The following is a 5,258-nucleotide window of genomic DNA, read 5'->3' as shown; positions in this document are numbered from 1 at the left end:
TTATAGTCCATCCCTAGTACGGAAGATAAAAGTTCGAAGTTGTTTAACGCTTTATATTGTATTGGTTGGTTCAAAGTTCCTAATTTTAGGGAACACACACTATGTCCGGTGTTCTGGCTAAGTTCAAGGATTGTGTCTCGATTATTGACTCTTTCCAATAACCTAAAGTTGAAGAAAACTTTTAGGTCAAAATCAAAAGGATAATGTTTTCAGTATGTCAAAAGACTAAGATTTGCAGTATACAAAGTTACCGTTCAACCAGAGAGAACTCCATATGAAGGCACAACTTCGTAAAAGAAAAAAGGAGTCTTCTAAAACTTTCTGGAGTAAAGGCAGCTACTGGAGAGTCGGTACTACCTTCCAATATGTGTATAAAACCAAACACACTTAAAATAGTAACGGTTCCTAATAGTTACATAGTAAAACAGGTTTATTACGTGCAAAAAGCTAAGTTAACTAGAAATCCAGACATGTTTCCGTTAACTAACTAAGAGCCATCGAGGTAGAAAAGAACCCGTTTTCGGGAAAAACCTTCTAGAAGAGTCACATTGGTTTAGAAGAAAGCATTGTTGCCGGAATCGTGGAACGACTAGGAAGGTTATCGCTTTGGAGTTTTGACAACAACTCACCGTGTTTTTAAATTTACTTAAACCAGTGTAAGTAAAACCGTTAGACTTTTACTTTACATCTTTAAAAAATGTACTTCATGGATGTGATAGACAAAAGGATTATTGCAGTTTCGATGTACTGGTTAAAAACCAAACAGAACCGTTGTCAAATACTGTCAAGAAACGTGAAAAAGTAAAGAACACCCTCAACCTCAGCCTCTCACTCTTGTTGAACACCCTTACCCAAACAAATGTAACAATGAGTATTTTAACATCCCATATCATGAAGTCTCCTATTCGACTAACTAACACTAGATATACAAATAGTGGTTACTTAATAAATGTTTTTCTCATCCATCCATTATATTTTGACTCAACATTACTTACAATTATTCCCAGCATGCTAAACCTCATAAAGGGATGTAAAGAGAATGGTACTCGTCATCCCACCTCCTCTCCTACCGATCTGTGGAGAGGAGGAGTTCTCGTCCCAACAATAGTATGAAATCCCTATGGTGATATAGTCATATAGAATATAGTTTAGAGACTCTCAGTATAGTGGTAGTTAAAAGGATTAAGTTAATTTTATTGCGGTATGGAAAAGAGAACTAAGAAAAGAGCGTCGAGTCGTCGTCTTATGCTTTAGTGTTTATAAAAAGTAGTCTTCAAGTTTTAAAGGGTGTGAAAAAAATGTTCAACGTACCAAGCCTTAACCTTTCCAGCAAAATGTCTACTAAGTTTTTAAACGTTCCTTTTTTCCAATCATCGGCCTGTTTTTTTAGGCTATACTTTAACCGTTGTAACGTTTTAAATTTAAAACATTGGCTTTCACAAAAAGAAAACACCAATTAGTTAATTACTCTATTCAAAACACCTAAACTCTTATAAACCTAATAGTGGAAATTAAGTGAACTATTTCTAATTACACTATCTGAATGAAACAATATTCGTAACCACAAAAAAGATGAACACATATCACACTTAACTGCGAACAATTGAAACTGCAATCTTTCTATCTTTTTAAGTTGATTTTTTCAACTACCCCTTTTCATATTTATTTAGACGCTAAACAATGGAATTTTTGTTTAGTTATTAGTAGTTAGTCTTTAAACCTACGTGATGTTTTTATTTTATGATTATTATTTTTTTTTTAGAAAAAAAAAAAATGAAATAGAAATGGTTTTAAATCTCTGTTCAGGAGCTACCACCACTGTTTTTCTAGGAAAGAAACTCAAGGTAATTTACAGATCATTATAATATATAGTACCAACCACCAACACAACAGTGTTTGAAACTTGAAAATTCAAAGTTAGATTACGCACATGTGTACCTACTTGGATACATAATTCATTGTTCATGGAAATAAACAAGTCCAAATAAATCTCATCAGAAATCATCAATAAAATTTGTATAATATATTTTATTTTTTAATTAGGTAGGTAAATTAAAATTTATCTATTAGAATGCATTATTTTTTATACAGTTAACTTAAAAACAAATTGTAAGTAAAATTTTAAAATGAATTTGTATAATGACAATGTTAACTTTGTGCCCTTTGTGTTGTCAAATTTCATTGGGAGGTCTCTGTCTATTCAAATGCCAATAAAGTAATAGAAAGTAAAAAGACTGGGATAGTATTTTTTATCCCCCAAATCTACAGTAACATGATTGTAATCTATTATTGTTTCATTTTAAATAAAGTTCTTACCCAGCCTAGTTAGCTTAGTTGGTAGTGTGTCTGCCTTGTAAGCGCTAGGCCGCGGGTTCGATTCCCGCCTGGGATGGATTTAATCCTGATGGGATAATGTTCGTTCTCGGAACGGCTGGCTTTCTCCTATCCTGTCTTTCTTCTCTCTTCAATTTCGGGACGATAAGACCATAGCAGTTACAGTTCTCTCTGTCAAACCTCTTTTAAATAATAATAATAAAAAGTTCTTACATGGGGAGGGAGGGGAAAGATAAAGGGACTGACAGCATGTTCAACAACTTAAAAAGTCAAACTCGAACTGTGACTTGGGCATAGATGAAAGGGATTTGAATCTTACATAGTATTCTATTTGAATTTGAATATAAAGCAACACAAAGGGGACGCCAAAATTAAAATTTAAAATTCATTGAAAGAAAAAAAAAATCATACAAATTTAAAGAGAGGTAAAACAATAAAAAGTGAGTGAGAGGTCAGAAATAAGTGATGAGTAAAAAGAGTGAGATGAGAGAGAAATGACTTGTTCATGAGAGAAATTAGAAAAAAAACAGCCCGAACTGCTGAAATACACAAAGCTTGGTAGTCCTGCTAATGGCCTTGTATAAACATCACTGACAATCAGTGACATACAAGTCCAATTGGTCAGAATCAGTTAGATTTTCAGCTGTAGAGAAGTAGGAAAGGAATTTTCAATTGTGTTATGCATACTTAAATGCTTGTCACAAATATCGTTCCCCAATTATTACACCTAGATAAATTTTATGACTTGAATTGGACTCGAACCACCAACCTCCAGATCCAAAGTCCAACGTGTTAACCGCACTACTGAGGTTGGTTAGCTGTAGAGAAGTACATTTTGTCAAACTGGACGGAATATTATAGGAGGTCAGTGGTGTTTACTAAAGGCCAGTTCTTGGACTTCCTACTTCATGTAATCCAGCTATAAGTTAAAATTCATAGAGGTTCTTCTCGAAGAAAATCAGTGGTTGGGTGGAAGAGCTCAAGTAAGTGAGAACCCTACCACTTACAATGAAGCACTAAAAAAAGAATTAGATGAACTAGTAAAGGTACAACATGGCTGGTTTTGGGGCATTGAAATCCCAGCAGAAATAAATTACTGTCGCTCCTAACCTAGATAAATAAATGCCCTTGATGTGACCTATACAAGAATGACCCTAACGTGAAAGCCAAGTGTTTCAAGTACATGAATTAAGTAGAACCAAAGATTTAGAAAACGGTGATGGATGGAGCAAAAAAACAAATCTAAAATTTCATTACAAATGGTATTTATTCCTTTACATTAGGTTTTTTTTCTGAATCTAGGTAACGAATCCAGATTCATTTGAAGAAGAAGAAGAAGAAGAAGAAGAGGAGAAAACGGGTTTTGAAAATTCCAAATTCAGTTAATGGTATTTTCAAATTCGTCGCATCCAGATACTTGAATCCATCGAATCTGGATTCATTAGACTCGATGGATAAAAAAAAAATCTAGGAAGTAAAAAATCGAGAGATCCACTATGTTATAGGATCCAACAACTGACTATACGGTTACGGCTCATCCATTACCCTTTCCTAAATCTTTGTGCAGAACACAGAAAGGTACGAAATGATTTAAATGTATTTTACATACAAAATAATAGTTACAGGGTAGAGAGAAAAGATGATTTGTAAAACAATAAAAAGTGGCTACTCGACCATCCATCCTGTAAATGTGGCAAATTAAGTGGTGTTCAAAACCAATTCAAATACCAATACCAGGCATCTGTTTTCTTAGAGTGTAGAGAAAATCGGAAATAATAGCAGGCAAATACTTCCATAGACTAGGCGTCCACAACGGAGAACCGACCATAGCCTAGCCCCGACCCAAGAGAAAATAAACCATGCTAATGAATAGAAGCATCCTCAACGGAGCCTTGACCATAGTACCTACCCTCGCATAAAATGAAGAAATCGAGCCTGTATTTTTTCTGCGATAGTCGACGGTTTTGTAATTTGTATTGATTTTTGATAACATTCTATCCTCTAACTTTTCAACTAAATAAGCAGGAGGCACCAGGCTCCATTGTGGACCCCGTGGTGCGAAGGTCGATGGTCCAAGGTCTGGGCTAGGGTCGATGGTCTATGGTCACCATTGTGGACGCATCATTACAGACGGACAACTAGCCACTTTCAAAACAGAAAACAATATTGCTACAAAAAGTATCCTAAATAATAAACTCCAAACTCGATATGAGCAGAGTTACCGGGAAGTTATAAGATATCATAAGCCTATACCAAACGATCTTCAGGTGTCTTCTTATACCAGAATAATTAACATTTTAGTCCTGAATGCAATTTCAAACTTAGCTCTTAAAAGCAACTTCAAACTTTGTTTCTGAAAACAACTTCAAACTTTGATCCTGAAAGAAACTTTGCACTTGAGTCCTGAATGCAACTTCAAACTTACGAGTAGATCTTAAAAGCATCTTCAAATTTTTATCCTGAATGCAACTTCGGATTTTAGTCCTGAAAGAAACTTCAAACTTAGATCCTAAGGGATAGCAGAAAGCCAGCCGTTCCGAGAACGAACATTATCCCATCAGGATAAAATCTGCCCCGGGCGGGAATCGAACCCGCGGCCTAGGGCTTACAAGGCAGACGCACTACCAACTAAGCTAACTAGGCTGGCAATTATATAAGACTGGCTTGGCAAATAACAAGTTGAAAGTGTCAGTTTCCAATGGATCACCGAAGTTAAGCAACGTTGTGCGTGGTTGGTAAGCGATGGGCGTTTGGGCAATCACACTGAGAATAGGGTGGAAGAACTGGAACAGCCTATTATTGGGTTACTTCCCCTGATCTAGGCTGTTGGAATGCTATATTATAGTGTCGAACTTCCCGATGTAGAGTTCAATATTAGACTGCCGGCACCCTAGTTTTTTTTTTTTTTTTTTTTTTTTTTTTTT

The sequence above is a fragment of the Diaphorina citri genome, unplaced genomic scaffold (genome assembly GCF_000475195.1).
Source record: "Diaphorina citri unplaced genomic scaffold, Diaci psyllid genome assembly version 1.1 scaffold837, whole genome shotgun sequence".
Classification (NCBI taxonomy): domain Eukaryota; kingdom Metazoa; phylum Arthropoda; class Insecta; order Hemiptera; family Psyllidae; genus Diaphorina; species Diaphorina citri.
Note: the sequence above shows the minus strand (reverse complement) of the source record.